The 19,763-nt window shown below is 42.1% G+C and overlaps 1 long non-coding RNA gene across 1 annotated transcript; it reads left to right on the top strand.

The window, feature by feature from the left end:
* The first annotated feature begins 1,733 nt into the window (after positions 1-1,733).
* Positions 1,734-11,632, top strand: LOC309793082. The gene is made up of 4 exons (XR_014291870.1): positions 1,734-2,027; positions 4,854-5,148; positions 8,204-8,382; positions 10,984-11,632. It is a non-coding gene; the product is annotated as an uncharacterized lncRNA (long non-coding RNA).
* Positions 11,633-19,763: the final 8,131 nt, after the last annotated feature.

Raw genomic sequence — 19,763 nt, forward strand, 5'->3', positions numbered from 1 at the left:
CACATGTTGCAACTCACATCCCAGTAACAATAATATAATAACCAAAGAGCTGGCTGATAATCAATGTTAAATGACATTTTAAAGACACATTTAAACTTGCCATTAAAGTTTAATTTGGCGGAGCAAATGGAAAAACCACTAAGATAAAAATCCAAGGGATTTTGACGAATCAAGTGCCTGTTTTGTATTGTTGGGGTTTATAATCATCACTAAAGAGTAGCTAACCCTTGGATTTAATGTTGCACTTAGGATATTATGTTTTATTAACCATGAACAAGGATACAGAACCACATGGACACTTAGGCTGAAGAATACATGACAACATTTGTTTCACAAGAGACATAGGACCTTGTACTCAAAATTCTTAATGGCTGGGGAGGGGGGTAAAATAGGTGAAGGGGATTAAGAGGTACAAGCCTCTACTTATAAAACAAACAATCCACGGGGATACAGTGTAAGAAATATGGTCAACAATACTGTGATGACTTTGTACGGGGACAGACGGCTACTAGACGTACTGTGGTGATTGTTTCACAATGTGTGCAAATATCAAACATATGTGATACACCTGAAACTAGCATAATATCACACATCAACTATATTACAATCTTTTAAACTGGGGAAAAATTCTTACTGACTTTATATCCTTTCCTACTCTACTTTGTAAATTCACTGGAGAGACCTAGACTCAGAGTCCAAGGTTTTGTAGTCCTGAAATCCGATTGCATCACATGTTCAAAAACTTTCTTATTTACTTCACAAGCAGAGACTTTGACCATAACATTAAACATTTAGCAACGGTTTAGATTAAAAAAAAAAAAAAAAAACACTTTGAACGTTGTCTCTTTCTGGATTGGGATTCTAGCTAATAACCACCAGTAAACTCTCAGTGGAAAGATGCAAATGCCTTTGCTCCTATGACAGCAAAGTCTGTCAGGAGCTGTGAACACATTTGCAGAGGGGATAAAGGAACGTGTCACAGGGCTTCGTGGGCATGATTATATACATCTAGAAATGCATAGTCAGCCTAAGTCTGCACTGAAACATCTTTGTGCAAATTCTGGGATCCCCTACTTGCAAATAGCTTTCACCTGGTAGAAACTAATACGTATCTAGAGCAGTTATTCTTAACTTTGGATGCACAGTATAATCTCTCAGACTGTTTTTTTTTTAAAAAATAGAAAAATTCAACAGAATTTCTGAGGTAAGGGTCCAGGCATTGGGCTTCTTTAAAGTCCCCAGGTAATTACGATTGCAGTGGGGGGTTAAGACCCATTGATTCAGCATGTCAGTATTTACCTAAGTTCAACTGATAAGTTTCCACCACATAATTCTCTCTCTTGCCAACGTGAGATTACTTTTTATACTTTCTATAGTGTGTGATTCCTTGATCTCTTGTGAATTACTTCCCGGGTTCCACATATTCATTCATTCTTTTGCAAACATTTCCTAAGCCCTTGTTAAGCTGTACTTGGTGGCTGATATTGGAATTTCAGAAATACACAAGACTTGACTGTTGCCTGTAAGGAGTTCACAGTTTACTAGGACTGAGATACGGTGCTACAAATGAAAAAATGAAAGTCCAAGGTTCTTAATTTCCTTAGAAGCATCTGCCGACATTTCACAGAGGATATTTCACTCGGATTGTGTCTTAAAGAACCTTGAGTGTAGCGGTTCAGAGGGCATGAGGTGGAGTGGGGTGAGATGATACGGATGTAGGTGTTCCAGGCAGCTGTCAAAGCAAGAAGGCGGGGCTTCCCTGTTGGCGCAGTGGTTGGGAGTCCGCCTGGGGATACGGGGTCGTGCCCCAGTCCGGGAAGATCCCACGTGCCGCGGAGCGGCTGGGCCCGTGAGCCGTGGCCGCTGAGCCTGCGCGTCCGGAGCCTGTGCTCCGCAACGGGAGAGGCCACAGCAGTGAGAGGCCCGCGTACTGCAAAAAAAAAAAAAAAGCAAGAAGGCGTAAGACAGCAGGATGTATCCCCAACAGCAGCAATACAGCTGAATGTTGCTGGAGCAGAACATTTCAGGTGAGGAACAGTGGGAAGTGAGGCTGGGAGGGGGTAGGATCTGGATGACAAAAGCTCTTTCTATGCCATGTTTAAGAGTTTGCAGTGAAAAGGAGGACCAAAGTCAAGTGTGTATTTCAGAAAGAAGATTAACAGCAGCATATACGACAGATTGGGGTAAGTGGGCAGAGTGGGAGAGAAAGGGATTGAAAAAAGAAAACCCTTGGTATGTTTCACACTGATCCTATCTTCCATTCTCACTTTCCAAACCAACCTTGCACAATGTTGCATGTTAGTGAGCGAGGGACATTTTTATGCAATTGCCCACGTGTACACCTGGCCGTGATGACACAGGAGATGTGCTGCACTCCTGGAGCATGCTTTGGAAAGAAGGCTTTTATTTCCCAAATCATGGCCTGAGATGCCAGAAGAGTGGAAGTCTAGCAAAGGACTGATGATATTACTCCGAAACTGGAGGGAATTTTGCTGGGAGGATTCATCAACCAGATGTTCAGGTTTTAAGCTGGATATGAAAAGTGCCTGTAGTTGGGATACAAAGTCTGTGGAGGAGAATGGGAAACAAACAGAGAAAAGGAGCACGTTATTTGGTTCTTCATAGGATAACTCCATCAGGGAAAGAGGACGAGCCCACCACCTTGGAGGAAGTGGGATGTCCTGGTTGGGACCAGAGGCTTTAATCAGGGAACACTGAGTTTGAGTCATGACTCCTCCTCTTACTAGCTGTGGCCTCTTGGGCAAGTCACATTCTACGGTCAAGTTCTCATCTCTAACATGGGGGTGAAAATAAAACCTACTTCACATGCTTGTGGTCAGGATTAAATTAGAATGCATGCAGAGTACTTACAAAGTGCCTGGCTTAAACTGAGTGCTTGATGAAATTTAGCTGCCATTAACATTCTTCTTAGCATTAATATCAATGCCTCAGATGTCTTACACCAAAGTCCTAGAAATTCTTGCACAAAAGCATAATTTTTTGTGCACAAAGGCACCAAAAAACTAATAGATTTCAATGAGACTCCGTGAATTGGGACTCATTACTAGAAACCATAAAGAACAAAAGACAAAAAGAAAGAGCTACATTCCGTGCCCTACTGCAAAGTGTGAGTAGCAGTTATCTCTAGGCAGAGGAATACGGGCGTTTACTTTCTTCCTTTTTTTTTAATATGTCAGATTTTTGTTTTATTTGGTTTTCACTGATTTTTAAAATCTTATCAATAGATAAGACAGAAAATCTATTTCCATATTTGGGGAAAAAATAAGATATGTCTGTATCAGGAATTCCCTGGTGGTCCAGTGGTTAGGACTCAGCGCTTTCACTGCCAGGCCCGGGTTCAATTTCAATCCCTGGTCCGGGAACTAAGATCCCACAAGCCGCGCAGCACGGCCAAAAAAATAAATAAATAAGATAAGATATATCTGTATGATAATCCACAAACACAAAAGTAGGGATGTAATTCCAACATGTTAAGTGAGCATTCCTGGGAGCTATTTACCAAATCATCAGACTCCCCTGCTTCAGGAACTCATATTTGTATAGAAAATACTACAGATGTTTCCCCCGAGATTCAGTAGAGTCAAATTTTCACCCAGGTAACGTCTAGTGGTCATTACAAATCCTGGCCAGGCCCTCCAGAGCTCAGTCTCCTCAGCCCTCCGTCCAGCCCTGACGTGTGGGTTGAGGGAAAGCTCCCAGCTCCCTCCCTATTCCTGCTTCACTCAAAGTCCCAAGTTAGGACAAAAGGCCATTACACTTTGGAACACAAAGAAGAGAACCCTGGGACCCTACGCACAAGTGTCATACACTATGTAGAAAAACATATTGTAAGAAATCCAAAGACAAGATCAGTATGATCTCATCACTAGAGATTCTAGAAGGGACTGAGGGTTAGCAGATGAGGGCCTGAGAATAAAATGCTGAAAATGCATTCACTAATGAACTGACATAGAAGAAAATGAAAAGGCAGCCCGAAAACTAACACGACTTCCAAGAAGTTCTCTGATGAGCTCAGATATAAAAAGACCATGTTAAAAAATAAAAATAAAAAAAGGATGGAAGAAGGGAAATATTGCTCAGAATGAATCCACGTGCAGCATAAACCAAGTCTGCAAAATGTCAGGACCTCAGCTGACTTAACTAAGTGCAGGATGAGATAAGTTTGTCAATGCTGCAAAGACAACCAAGTCAAAATCACTATCATATTCAGAATACAATTTTGTGTTTTATTTACATATCATAAGTGCTTTCCTAGATCATTATTTTATGCTTTAAAGACATGCTTTTTTGAAAGTAACTACATAATCTTCCATCTATACTTTAACCATCTCCCCGCTTTTGGACATTTAGGTGTCATCTTTCACCACTATGAATAACACCACAGTTAAGGTCTTCTGCAAAATCTTTGAATCAGTTATTTCCTTAGGATTTATTTATAGAGGTGGAATTACTTGGACAAAGGGCAAAACATTTTTAAGGATCTTGATACATATATGGCTTGACTGCCTTCCAGAAAGGTTAGCCCAATTTATGTTCCAACTTGACAATGTTTGAAGGTTCTAAACACAGTGTAATGTTAACTGACAAAGAAGGAACTGAATTATTTGATTTTTGGTTTTCTTCTGGCTTATCCATCAAAGAAAATTATACTCACACCGAAAAAAGTAAAATGGACATCATGAAGAAGGAATTGAAACTTTGCTGGAAAGTAATATAAGTAACCAGCCGTCCCAAATACATTTCGGGGCTATAAACCCAGGAAAATATATCCCAGGTTGCATGAACTTGTAATTGTGACCTCAGTGTCACTGTCATCAATCTTTACATTACAGGGCGTCAAGGAAGCCCATCTAGTACCATGGACACTTTATTTTAAAACATATATGGACAACATTGTGATCTGTGTAAAGAAGATATATAGAAAAATGCTGGAAGTCAATGCACCAAAATATAAAGAGTAATTCATTTAGGGACAGATTTTTTTCTTGTTTTCTCTATCTACAAATTTTATGTAGTGTGATTGTATCACTTCATGGTGGAAGAAAAAGGAATTTTTAAAAATGATAAACAAGAGAGATGCCTGAAGACACGGGAGGAAAACCAATAGACTGTGAAGACCAAGCTTCAGTAAGTTTGACATAAATCCACAGCCTGGTGGTAAGAATTGTTAACCAAGATGGTTCATGTGCAGTTCAATGAATGGGAAATGATCGCTAAAAAACAATGTGTGATCTCTTCCAACAGGTTACAACAAATTAAGCCTAATGCTAGTTCTGACTTCGTTTTAGGTTAGTAAATAAGGGGAAATGCTTTAGCAATAACGTGTCTCCATTTTAGCAAAGCATTTGAAGACTTATCTCTTGATGGTACCCTTGGGAGTGAGATGCTGAAATGTGAATTGGGATACAGCATTATTAGTTGGCTTAGCAGCTGCTTATACAAACTATATGTGGAAAGTTCTGCTCAACAGCTATAATATGAAAAAACCAAATCCCAGGACGTTTAATTATCTCTGATAGGTTTAAATTATATGAAAGTAGGGACTTCCTAGCAGCCAAGTGGTTAAGACTCCTCACTTCCACTGCAGGGGGCACAGGTTTCAATCCCTGGTCTGGGAACTAAGATCCCACATGCCATGTGGCATGGCCATAAATAAATAAACAAGCAAACAACTAAATAAATAAAATGAAGGTAAAAGAAAGCTTGGGGAATGGTTTACTATTTTTTAAGAGAATAAGAAGCATAAATGTTCCCCAGCAATACGACCTATTGCTGTTTATTTTATTTTATTTATTTATTTTAAATTTATTTATTTTATTTTTGGCTGCCTTGGGTCTGTTGCTGCACGTGGGCTTTCTCTAGTTGCGGCGAGCGGGGGCTACTCTTCGTTGTGGTGCGCGGGCTTCTCATTGCGGTGGCTTCTCTTGTTGCAGAGCACGGGCTCTAGGTGCACAGGCTTCAGTAGTTGTGGCTCGCAGGCTCAGTAGTTGTGGCGCACAGGCTGTGTTGCTCCGCGGCATGTGGGATCTTCCCAGACCAGGGCTCGAACCCATGTCCCCTGCATTGGCAGGTGGATTCTTAACCACTGCACCACCAGGGAAACCCCTTGCTGTTTATTTTAAATTTAAATCTTCAAACTTAAAGTGAGTGTGGACACTCAACAATGTTGATTTAGATGGATCCCTTAAGAAGTTCATGGATTTTAAAGAAACATTCTTTAAGCATCTCATTATATGAATATATACAAATACATCAAGCACCTTTAGGGATGATTTCCCTGGTCTCCTAGGTAAAAATAAATCCAACTGGTTAATTAACCTGTCAACAGTATTTGTGATTTCCCTTTGTTTCTACGTGTGTTCATGTTAGTTTCTTCAGCATAGAATGCCCCCCTTCTTATATTTACGCTGCTCCAAAATCTTTCATTTATCTACCAAAACCCTAGAGCCAAGGGTCCTTGCACTACACACATAACAATACACTCTTCTATCCTCTCAGGTCATTTTATGAAAAGCTGGTAATTTAGAGAAACTTTCCAGAAGAAAACTATAGAATTTTGTCCCCAGTCCTATTCTATTCAATACTTTCAACAAATTGGATGAAGACTTTGAAAATTTCATAAATTGTTAGTTGTTGCACAGAGGAGAGAATGTGGACAGTTGATCTCAAAAAGAGCTCAACACATCGGCCAGAAAGCGCAGGATAAATTTCACAAGATCTCTGTAAATCTCAGCTTGTAGGTTGATTAAGTTGGGGAAAGAGCCATTCCAGCTTGAAGAAATTCCAGATGCTTCCACAGAGAAAGAAGTAGAACTGAAATTCAAGCCCAGCGAGCCTTGGGCAACCCAGCGAGGGCTCTGGAGCAGGTATCGCTGGCCCTAAAGTGGCTGGGCCTGTGTGTCTCCTTCTTGCCCATCACGGGATGCAGGCTGCCCAGACAGGGTGTGACCTCAGGTCAGGCAGTCTGCAGTGAGGCAGCCCCAGGGGAGCTGACGGCGGAGACCCTGTGCTGGCCAACCTCCCCTCAGGTGGGCAACAAGTCCTTCTCTGAAGGAGGGTTTTGGGGGTGCATCTCTGTGGATGCAGAGACTGCTAGAGTTTCTCCCCTATTCATTTTAGTCTAAGGACACCCCCAAGTTTAATCAGAGCCCTTGGCTGTCCCGCTGGATGCTACGTTTCTCAGACTCCCTTACAGCTAGGCTTGACCATGTGACCACGTTCTGAGCAATGAGATGTGAGTGGAGGGATACAGTCAACTTCAAGGCTGCTTCCTTACAAAGGAAGCGGCCCTTTCCCTACACACTCAGTCTCTCTCTCTTTTTTCCCTCCTTGTCTGTGGACCGGAATAGGAGTGGTAGTAAGCCTGCTTCAACCATGAAAAAAAGAACAATACCTAAAGGAAAACCAGAGACACACAATTGAAAGGATCTGGTTCTCTGATGATCTCACAACACAGAGCCTTCTACCTCTTGGCTGGAGAGAAGAAGACTGCTATCTTATTGGAAGGACCATCTTTTTAGTTCAGCATCTTAGCCAGGATGATATTTTTGTTACCGCGCCTCAGCCAACACCCTAACAACTGCTGAGGCGATTGCAATAATGCATCTTTGCACCAAGGTGGTAGTAATGGAAGTGGTTTGTGGTGATCAGATTCCGTTCCATTAGAAAGAAACAGCCATTGTTGTCTGCTGATGGATGTGATGTGAGATTCCAGAGAAAGAGTCAAGAATGACCCCAATTTTAGGCTTCAGCAGTTGAAGAAATAAAGATGCCATTTATTGAGATGGGGAGACCAGAAAAGGGTTGACTTCGAGGTTGGTTTTTACCTGATAAACTTGGGTACCTACAAGAGCCAAGTTGGGTAGAAGAATCTGGAGTTGAAGAGACACATGTAGGCTGGAGAGATAAAGCTGGGAGTACGTACACAGTCTTCTTTCTTTCTCTGAAACTCACCAGAGTCTTTGCATTTGTTCTCTGTGCTTGGAGACCCTTCTCCTGAATTTCTGTGCTGTCTTCCCTCTCAACACCTGGGGTTCGTGCCTTCTACAAGCCCGGCTAAAAGACCACTCTGTTCCCCATTCACTCGGCACCACACGGCCCTGCTTTACCTCCTCTGCCACTTTAATGCACAATTGAAATTACCTTTGATAATCTGTTTATCATTGTCTCTCTTCCCACCTAGAGTGCAGACCGTGCCAGGACTGACTCTGCCTTTACCTGTCGCACCCTCAGCACCTAGGACAGTGCCTGACACACAGCCCATGCTCCATACATGGCTGGGGGCTGAGGGATGGGAGAAGAAAGGAGTAAAGTAACAGGACAGCTCAAAGCCATTTCCCCAGCGACACTCACCAGCTTGAGGTTCGTTTATGCTAATAAATCTCTTTGGAAATTTCAAGTGCTTATAAATTTGCCTTATGTTAATATAGATTTGCCTTATTGTTTTTCCATTTTATTTTATTTTTTCAAAGGTTTTTTTTTTAATTGAGATATAGTTGATTTACAGTGTTGTGCTAATTTCAGGAGTACAGCAAAGCAATTCAGTTATACATATACATATATATCTTTTTTCCAGATTATCTTCCCTTAGAGGTTATTACAAAATATTGAGTATAGTTCCCTGAGCTATACAGTAGGTCCTTGTTGATTCTATTTTATATACAGTAATGTGTATATGTTAATCCCAAACTTCTAACTTATATCCCCCTCTTTCCCCTTCGGTAACCATAAGTTTGTTTGCTACGTCTGTGGGTCTATTTCTGTTTTGTATGATTTCATTTGTATCATTTTTTTTAGATTCCACATATAAGCGATATCATATGATATTTGTCTTTGTCTGACTTACTTCACTTAGTATGATCATCTCTAGCTCCATCCATGTTGCTGCAAATGGCATTATTTCATTCTTTTTTATGGCTAATATTCCACTGTATGCATATGCCACATCTTCTTTATCCATTCATCTGTGGATGGACATTTAGGTTGTTTCCATGTCTTGGCTACTGTAAATAATGCTGCTATTGCACATAGGGGTACATGTATATTTTTGAATTCTGTTTTTTCTCCAGATATATGTCCAGGAGTGAGATTGCTGGATCACATGGTAGCTCTATTTTTAGTTATCTAAGGAACCTCCATACTGTTTTCCAGAGTGGCTGAACCAATTTACATTTCCACCAACAGTGTAGGAGGGTTAGCCTTACTTTTCAAACAGCTACATGCTAGACCTATTGTGTGGGCATATCATTATTTATTTAACTAGTACCCTAGGGATGGACATTTAGCTTGTTTCCTGTTTCCTGCTATTACATTCAGTGCTGCTGAGACACATTTATACCCATTTCCTTGTGCACATGTATAAACGTATTCATAAGATGAATTCCTAAAAGTGGAATCACTAGACTTAGGGTGTGTGCATTTTAAATTTTAATAGATGTTCTCAAACAGCCTTCTACCGGAACTTGGCAGAGAGGATGGAATTGCCTTTCACTGAGATCGTAACAATTTCACAGCCACCAATAATGTATGAAACTCTGGCAGTTTAACTGGGTTCGCTGAACGTTTCCTTGCATGAACACCAGATGGCGGAACAGACTCTGATGTGTCTGCCACAGGTGACTTGCAGATCAGCTGCAAAGACTTGAAGTCTCCTTTTGGTTCTGTAGATTCAGTAGATGAATTTGGAGAACCAGTTGTACATTATTGAATCTGTCGATAGAGATGTTTCAGTTCATCAGTAATAGCAGATGGGATCCTGTGCTTTTTTCCCCTTTACTTGAAAGCACCCTGAAAAGATCCTCATCTTTTGCTCCATAATTCTTCCCCATTACCCACACACTACCTTTTCTCCAGCTGAATGGAAAATGTGTGAATGGTACAGAGAACACAAGTTAGCGATCATAACTCTTGGAGTTGTATTGATGTGTGAAAGTGACTTATTTAGTTCATGTTGCTGCAACAAGGGAGTGTAGGAACATATGTATGTCACATAAGAACATTTCTTCAAGCAAATAGAAATGAATAATTAAAGTTGATGTATTTACTACGATAAGGCTTCCATTTGGCAGGACACCAACAAAACAATTTCACAGCAGAAAAACATTTCTTTTTTCCTGGAGAGTGTGTCATTTGAACAGAATAAATCCAGTTAGAGTTGTACCTGCTTTGCCACTGATGAGTACACTTTAAGATAACTATCCCCAACCTACAGCCCACCGCACACATATATCCAACGGAAAAAGTACTCATTGATGTGTATGTATCCACCTGCAAAACATTTTCTAGTCTGTAGGGGGAAATATTTTGTAATGAATCCATCATTCCCCTAAAAGGTCAACAGGTGGAAAACTGATCTTCTGAGCTACCTCGACAGGACCCATATTTACTACTTATTACAGAGTCAATTTTTGCTCCTCCTGAGAGAATGACAGAGGTCTTACTTGTAAAGTGTCTAAGATGAGATGTACATAATTTTAGGGACAAAATCATCCAGTTGTGGTTGTTCCTCGGGACGCTAAAGTCCTTAAGCTGAACAGGAAGGGATCCTGCCTCAAAGAAGGAAAAATTAAGATTGATGAAGACCTATTACATGCTAGGTATCTATCTCAAACCTATGAAGGGCTAGGAAGTCATGGCCCAGAGAAGAAAAATGACTTGTTCAAATGCACATAACTACCAAGTAGTTACAGAATTTGGACCAAAGCCTGCTGATCTCCTGGACCAGTTCTAGGTTCTCAACCTGTGCCCACTGTGCCCTCCCTGCCCCAGACTAGCGGCATCAGCATCACCAGCATAACTAGAAATTTCTTCAGAAGGCAAGTTCTGGAGCCCCAACGTCTTCTGATGGAATCAGAAACTCTGGGGGTGGGGCCCAGCAACCGGTATTTTCATAAGCCCTCTAGGGGATTCTGGTGCAAGTTCAAGTCTGAGAACCTCGGTCCTAGAGGCATTCTCCTTCCACAGCATCGTGATGCCTGGGAGTGATGCCTGGAAGGGGGGAACCAGTGTTTATCAAGGCACCATCATGAGCCAAACACTCTGACAGGTACGTGGCATCTGATTTTTTTTAATCCTCACGACAGCCATGGAAGGTAGGTGTTATTATTTTTATTTTACATTGAGGAAACTGAAGCTGAGTATGATAAGGTCATTTGTTGAAGCTCCCAATACCAGTAAGAGTCAGAGAGGCAATTTATACGAGGGTCTATCTGATTCCACAGCCTAAAGATTCTTCTATTATCCACTAGAAACTTCTATCCTAATAGCAGTATTGATCGGCTAAGTGTTTATCTGTCCTGAGGCTACTCTTCACACACAATTGTAATAAGCTTGATTGTGTGGTTTCTCAGCCTAACTCTAGATCAAAGATAACAGATAAGGGGGATGTTGCTACAAGCAGATTAAAAGGAACCAAGAGAAACAAATGGACAGATGAATAGTCTGGAAGGAGACAGTAAAATATTAAAAAGTGAGTAACTTAAAAAAAATGTTTTTTAACTCTATCACTTCATAATCGGAGAGAGCAATACAAGTTAGTTATAAAAAGTTGAAGGTTTGGGGCTCTTTTGTATAAGGGTCAACACTTCCAAACGTCTTAATTTGTCACTATCATAATCAGTATCCTAATGGTGGGTTTGCCATTGAAAGTAGGTTAGGGGGGCTTCCCTGGTGGCACAGGGGTTAAGAATCCGCTTGCCAATACAGGGGACACAGGCTCAAGCCCTGGTCCGGGAAGAACCCACATGCCACGGAGCCACTAAGCCCGTGCACCACAACTACTGAGCTTGCGCTCTAGAGCCCGCAAGCCACAACAGCTGAGCCCACGCGCCTAGAGCCTGTGCTCCGCAATGAGAAGCCACCGCAATGAGAGGCCCACGCACCGTAACAAAGAGTAGTCCCCACTTGCCTCAGCTAGAGGAAACCCGCGCGCAGCAACAAAGACCCAACGCAGCCAAAAGTAAATAAATAAATAAATAAAAAAATTTTTTTTTTAAAGTAAGGTTAGGTTTTCCACACAGCGATGTGTGAAGTGCATTTCTGACAAATCTGCGTAAGAAACAGTTCGAGTGAGAAATGCTTTGGCTCTTGAGGCACCAGGTACCCGTGCAATTCTTCCATATGGAATCCTGCCATCATCAAGCCCACCATTGCCACAAACCAAGCTGGCCTTGGACTCCTGCACCTGCCTTTCCTGTTGGCTCATTTTTATTGATAAAGGACCCCTTGCTGCTCCCAGCCATAGACTTTCACCCAGAGAGACCGAGGCCCTGCCCCGAATCCAATCACGTGAAGGAGACCTAAAGCTCAGATGTAAGTTCTTAAGTCTCTGAAATAACAGGTAAGAATCCTGGAGGAGCTGACCCATCCCTTCATCCTTCTGACACAGGAAGAAAGGCCCCATGAGACTGAAGACACTTCAAAGACCTTTTTTTTTCTTTTTTTGAATTTTATTTTATTTTATTTTTTTATACAGCAGGTTCTTTTTTTGGGGGGGGGTGAAATTTAGCATTTACTACTATTGCATAAAACTTTTCATTTTCAGTGTCTCTCTACATTCAATCCAGATAATTTTTAAATGATAATTATTCTATGGAAGCACATTCAGTTCTAGCTAGGAAACAAATACATGAGTTTATATATCATAATTATATGCATAGTCATGTGTATATGTATTACATATAATACATATAATTTATATAATATAAATGATACACATTGAATATTATACTTATCCTATCATTTTCAATTTTTTTTAATTTTATTTATTTCTTATACAGCAGGTTCTTTTTTTTTTTTGCAGTGCGCGGGCCTCTCACTGTTGTGGCCTCTCCCATTGGGGAGCACAGGCTCCGGACGCGCAGGCTCAGCGGCCATGGCTCACGGGCCCAGCCACTCCACGGCATGTGGGATCCTCCCGGACCGGGGCATGAACCCGTGTCCCCTGCATCGGCAGGCGGACTCTCAACCACTGCACCACCAGGGAAGCCCCAGCAGGTTCTTATTAGTTATCTATTCCATACATAGCCATGTATACATGTCAGTCCCAATCTCCCAATTCATCCCACCCCCCACCCCCCCTCCCTGCTTTTCCCCCTTGGAGTCCATACATTTGTTCTCTACATCTGTGTCTCTATTTCTGCTTTGCAAATAGGTTCATCAGTACCATTCTTCTAGATTCCACATATATGCGTTAATATACAATATTTGGTTTTCTCTTTCTGACTTACTTCATTCTGTATGACAGTCTCTCGGTCCATCAACATCTCTACAAATGACTCAATTTCGTTCCTTTTTATGGCTGAGTAATATTCCATTGTATATATGTACCACACCTTCTTTATCCATTCATCTGTCTATGGGCATTTAGGTTGCTTCCATGTCCTAGATATTGTAAATAGTGCCACAATGAACATTGGGGTACATGTGTCTTTTTGAATTATGGCTTTCTCTGGGTATATGCCCAGTAGTGGGATTGCTGGGTCATATGGTAATTCTATTTTTAGTTTTTTAAGGAACCTCTATACTGTTCTCCATAGTAACTGTATCAATTTACATTCCCACCAATAGTGCAAGAGGGTTGCCTTTTCTCCACACCCTCTCCAGCATTTGTTGTTTGTAGATTTTCTAATGATGCCCATTCTAACTGGTGTGAGGTGATACCTCACTGTAGTTTTGATTTGTATTTCTCTAATAATTAGTAATGTTGAGCAGCTTTTCATGTGCCTCTTGGCCATCTGTATGTCTTCTTTGGAGAGATGTCTGTTTAGGTCTTCTGCCCATTTTTGGATTGGGTTGTTTGTTTTTTTAATGTTGAGCTGCATGTGCTATTTATATATTTTGGAGATTAATCCTTTGTCTGTTGATTCTTCTGCAAATATATTCTCCCATTCTGAGGGTTGTCTTTTCATCTTGTTTATGGTTTCCTTTGCTGTGCAAAAGCTTTTACGTTTCATTAGGTCCCATTTGTTTATTTTTGTTTTTATTTCCATAACTGTAGGAGGTGGATCAAAAAAGATCTTGCTGTGATTTATGTCAAAGGGTGTTCTTCCTATGTTTTCCTCTAGAGTTTTATAGTGTCTGGTCTTACATATAGGTCTTTAATCCATTTTGAGTTTATTTTTGTGTATGGTGTTAGAGAGTGTTCTAATTTAATTCTTTTACATATAGTTGTCCAGTTCTCCCAGCACCACTTATTGAAGAGGCTGCCTTTTCTCCATTGTATATCCTTGCCTCCTTTATCAAAGATAAGGTGACCATAGGTACATGGGTTTATCTCTGGGTTTTCTATCCTGTTCCATTGACCTATATTTCTGTTTTTGTGCCAGTACCATACTGTCTTGATTCCTGTATCTTTATAGTATAGTCTGAAGCCAGGAAGTCTGATTCCTCCAGCTCCATTTTTTTCCCTCAAGTTTGCTTTGGCTATTTGGGGTCTTTTGTGTCTCCCTGCAAATTTTAAGGTATTTTGTTCTAGTTCTGTAAAAAATTCCATTGGTAGTTTGATAGGGATTGCATTAAAACTGTAGATTGCTTTGGGTAATATAGTCATTTTCACAATATTCATTCTTCCAATCCAAGAACATGGTATATCTCTCCAGCTGTGTGCATCATCTTTGATTTCTTTCATCAGTGTCTTATAGTTTTCTGAGTATAGGTCTTTTACCTCCTTAGGTAGGTTTATTCCTAGATATTTTACTCTTTTTGTTGAAATGGTGAATGGGATTGTTTACTTAATTTCTCTTTCTGATCTTTCGTTGTTAGTGTATAGGAATGCAAGAGACTTCTGTGCATTAATTTTGTATCCTGCAACTTTACCACATTCATTGATTAGCTCTAGTAGTTTTCTGTTGGCATCTTTAGGATTATCTATGTATAATATCATGTCATCTGCAGTGACAGTTTTACTTCTTCTTTTCCAATTTGGATTCCTTTTATTTCTTTTTCTTCTCTGATTGCCATGGCTAGGACTTCCAAAACTATGTTGAATGATAGCAGTGAGAGTGGACATCCTTGTCTCGTTCCTGATCTTAGAGGAAATGCTTTCAGTCTTTCACCATTGAGGATGATGTTTGCTGTGGGTTTGTCGTATATGGCCTTTATTATGTTGAGGTAGGTTCCCCTCTATGCCCTCTTTCTGGAGAGTTTTTATCATAAATGGGTGTTGAATTTTGTCAGAAGCTTTTTCTGCATCTATTGAGATGATCATGTGGTTTTTATTCTTCAATTTGTTAGTATGGTGTATCACATTGATTGATTTGCATATATTGAAGAATCCTTGCATCCCTGGGATAAATCCCACTGGATTATGGTGCATGATCCTTTTAATGTATTGTTGGATTCTGTTTGCTAGTGTTTTGTTGAGGATTTTTGCATCTATATTCATCAGTGATATTGGTCTGTAATTTTCTTTTTTTTTTTTAGTATCTCTGTCTGGTTTTGGTATCAGGGTGATGGTGGCCTCATAGAATGAGTTAGGGAGTGTTCCTTCCTCTGCAATTTTTTGGAAGAGTTTGAGAAGCATGGGTGTTAGCTCTTCTCTAAATATTTGATAGAATTCACCTGTGAAGCCATCTGGTCCTGGACTTTTGTTTGCTGGAAGATTTTTAATCACAGTTTCAATTTCATTACTTGTGATTGGTCTGTTCATATTTTCTATATCTTCCTGGTTCCATCTTGGAAGCTTGTACCTTTCTATGAATTTGTCCATTTCTTGCAGGTTGTCTCAAACAGCTTCTAAGCCATGGTTGAGATTGTAGGATTGGTCACCTAGCAGAGATTTTTATTTTATTTTATTTTATTTTATTTTTTGGCTGTTCCACATAGCATGTGGGATCTTAGTTCCCTGAGCAGGGACTGAACCTGTGCCCCATGCAGTGGAAGCACTGAGTCCTAACCACTGGGCCACCAGGGAAGTCCCAGCAGAGATTTTTGGTTTTTGTTGCAACATTCCTAGCCTGGATTTTTTGCTCACTGAGTTACACAAAGCTTTGATAGTTACAAAAAAAAAAAAAAAAAAAAAAGTTGAGCTAGCAGCCCACCTATCAGAGTCTTGAATTTCCAGGAGAAATTGGACAAAGAGGTGTATAGGTGAGGGTTCTGCCCCATGAGCATCCTTTGGTACTCACTGCCAGGGGCCAGCCAATGGTAAGCCAGAGCTGCTAACAAGATCAGAATAATTCAGAGCTCCCAGTGGGTCTTGCCTGGGTAGTCAATGAAATCTCACTGGGGGAAAGAAAAGAATATATCTACCTGAATCCCTCATCAGTCTGGACTCATTATTGCCTTCTCTGTAGTTGGACTAAAGCAATAGGATAGCAGTTTAGGGATGGCTGATCTGAAACACATCGAGGCGTGACAGCTGGGCAGATGCAATGGCACCGAATTCAAGGGAACCCCGTATGTGGCTTCTACCAGCAACGTGGGTCTCAGTCAGCACCATCAGAACAAGCCTCATAGAAAGTGCATGCGATAAAGCAGCAGCAGTTTCCACAAGCTCTCACAAGTGGTGGAGTCTCTGAGGAGTGGGATAACGCATGGGGTGGGGAGGAAAGACCTCAGAAGAGACAGCGGCACCCAGATCCCAGCTCAACTCCAGTCCGGAAGGTTCTCCACCTCCTCCCAGCTCTCGCTCCGCTCACAACTGCCCTTCTTCAATCTGCTTATTAATACGGGTGCTCAGTCCCCACCACGTGCCAGGCACTGTGCTTTCCACACCTTATGTAATCCTCGCAATTCTATGTCATATACGATTGTTTCCCCCCTTCTCAGATGCAGAAACTGAGGCTCTCAGAGGTTAAGCGTCTTGCAGCTGGTATGACCTAGAGCTGGGATTCAGACCCAGACATTCAGACCCCAGAACCTCCCTCTGAACCCCCTAACCCTTGCTACTCAAAGTGCGGCCCCCCGCGCAGGGATGTGGAAGCAGCGGTGGGTGTCGGTAGTCACCTGGGAGGTGTCAGGGTGCAGAATCTCTGCCACGCCCGACACCAGCTGAGAATCTGCATTTTAACAAGATCCCCAGGTGACCTGTGGGTTTATTAACTGTAGAGAGGGAGCCTGGCGCTGGCTTCCCACTGCTGTGCCTCTGCCCGCACTTCTCTCCAGCTCCCCCGCCCACCCTGAGGATAGGTTAGGGGCCGGACAGTGCTGGAGGGGGCGATGGGGATAGGGCCAGCGCACCATAGGGTCCAAAGTGGTGCTGAACTGGGTCCCATGACTTCCATAGACACGGAAACGGAATGATGACCACTTACCAAGCCTGGCAATATTTCCTGAGGTTGAGGGGTTGCAGCATGCACCATTCTAATGTTTCTCTTCAGTGCTTGAGTCATTGTCAAGATGCCACCGCCTGCCACTGAGCTGTTTCTCAGAGACTTTTAACAGTCTTCAGAGCCTGTTTCAGGGCAGACCTGGCCCCTTTCATAAATGATTTGGAATTTAAACACTCCGGCTGAGAACGATGATCCAGCCCTAGAGTCAAGAAGATCTAGTGCTGGGGTTGGGGGGTGGGCCCTCCGTCAGTCCAGTGGTTCTTAACCCTGGTGTACATGCCAGGTCTCCAAAGGCTCTTCCGAGACCTACCCCCTGAGTCCTCTCCAGATTCAGCAAATCGGAATCTCTTCAGGGAGGTCCAGGAATCCTTTCTACGAAAGCTTTTCAAGACGAAAACTCTAATTCGAAAAGATACACGCACCCCAGTGTTCACTGCAGCACTGTTTACGATAGCCAAGACATGGAAACAGCCTAAATGTCCAACGACAGATGAATGGATAAAGAAGATGTGGTACATGTATACAATGGGAAATTAACTCAGCCATACAAAAGAATGAAATAATGCCATTTGCAGCTACATGGATGGACCTAGAGATGATCATACTAAGTGAATTAAGTCAGGCAGAGATAGACAAGTATTATATGATATCATATATACGTGGAATCTAAAAAGTAATACAAATGAATTTATTTACAAAACAGAAACAGACTCACAGACATAGAAAACAAACTTATGGTTACCAAAGAGGGAATGGGTCAGGGAGGGATAAATCAGGAGTTTGGGATTAATAGATATACCCTACTATACATAAAATAAACAACAAGGATTTACTGTATAGCATAGGGACCTATATTCAATATCCTGTAATAACCTATAAAGGAAAAGAATCTGAAGCTGTACACCTGAAACTAACACAATATTGTAAATCACCTATATTTAATTTTAAAAAAAGAGCTTTTCAGGTGATTATAGAATAATCTCAGGAGTAGCAATTGAAAATAGTTATTTCTATTCCAATCCCACCCTGCTTCCAACCAAAATCCTGAGCGGTCAGAGAGCGGAAGTGAACTTTAAGAAATCAGAATACAAATGAGTTTTAAGACAAAATACCAGGCTTCAAAGGCATTTCAGCTTTGTGGACAGTTGAACTATGGACCCAGACTCTTCCCAGAGGCTCCTGGCTGGTTCTCTTCTGGTTAGGAAGTGGGCAGCTTGAAAATCTCTGGCCAAGACAATGGTCCCTGAACCTGGCTGTACTTCAGAACTTCCTGGGAAGATTGTTAACACACAGATGCCTGGCCCTCTGCCTGAGCCTCTGAGTCAGTAGGGCATCCGTTCAGGACCTGAATGGATTTTTATGTTCCTCCAAGTGATTGTGATGCACTACAGGAGTGTGGATTGCTGGGCTGGGGACTTGTAGCTTCTTCGGATGCCCAAGTAGATCAAGTTTTGACCTGAGGGCTGGGACACAGTCCTGAGTTCCCAGAAGGCCCCCAGGGAGCCTGGGGGTGATGTCAGTTGAAGCATCAAGGAAGGGGTCTCAAGCAGCCAGAAAGAGATGACAGCAAAGATTAAGTGGAAGAGAGAATCCAGGGCTACAGACCCGCGTCAAGCTTAGATGGAGCTCCATTGGCTCAAAAACACGTAACACAGCTCTGCTGTAGAGTCTGCGTACAGAGATGGCTTCTGCGATGAAAATCATCGTGCACACCTGACTTGGCTGTAGTGAAGTGAAAAAGTTACCTGTCAAGTATGGATTCTGCACTGGAGGTCCTATTACTTTATGTCTCAAAATCAAGTTTAAATTGCTTTGGGCCCCTACCTAGTGACTGGCAGAAAATTCAGTCTCAAGAGATTCTGGAGGGTCCAGTCTTCCTCTTCCTGGTTATAAAGTCCCCCAACTTCTGTGGTATTAGAAAACTGGGCAGGGGGCTGGGGCCGCAGCCTGCTTTCAGGATGGCCCCCATCTTTCAAGTTGTTCTTCAAGGTGTTGCCGATAAGCCCTGGTCACTGCCAAGAGATGGTCCTTGACTCCCAGGCATCACTGCTCTGGGCCAGGGTGGGGGGGTCTCAGCAGCACCCTGCACAGAGCACCTCTCACTGGCCAGAAGGTACTGCAGGCCAGGCACCCAAATGCGTGCTCCAAGGGAACAGTGCTCCCCTCTGGCCATTTCTGCCTTCCACGCTCCCTCCCAGCTGTTCCCATTTGGTTATTTCTCCAGCTGCCCCAGCAAGGAGCTTCTGGATGTGCCATGTTGCCCTTCCCTTCCCAGGGATGGGAGCAAGTGAGGAGTGGTGAGAATAACCATAGTTAAAGACCTATGTTTTTCCTAGTAACTCTCCCTGATCCTGCTGTGAAGTCCAGGCTTGATTTTAGGAGGCCAAGATGGCTGTCTCCTCTTTTCATTACTTTCAGCATCTTTGGGAAACAGACGGATTTGCCAGCCAGTGAGGCAGCCCTTCGGTCAGA

Source organism: Mesoplodon mirus (assembly GCF_964341445.2).
Source record: "Mesoplodon mirus genome assembly, chromosome: 18".
Classification (NCBI taxonomy): Eukaryota; Metazoa; Chordata; class Mammalia; order Artiodactyla; family Ziphiidae; genus Mesoplodon; species Mesoplodon mirus.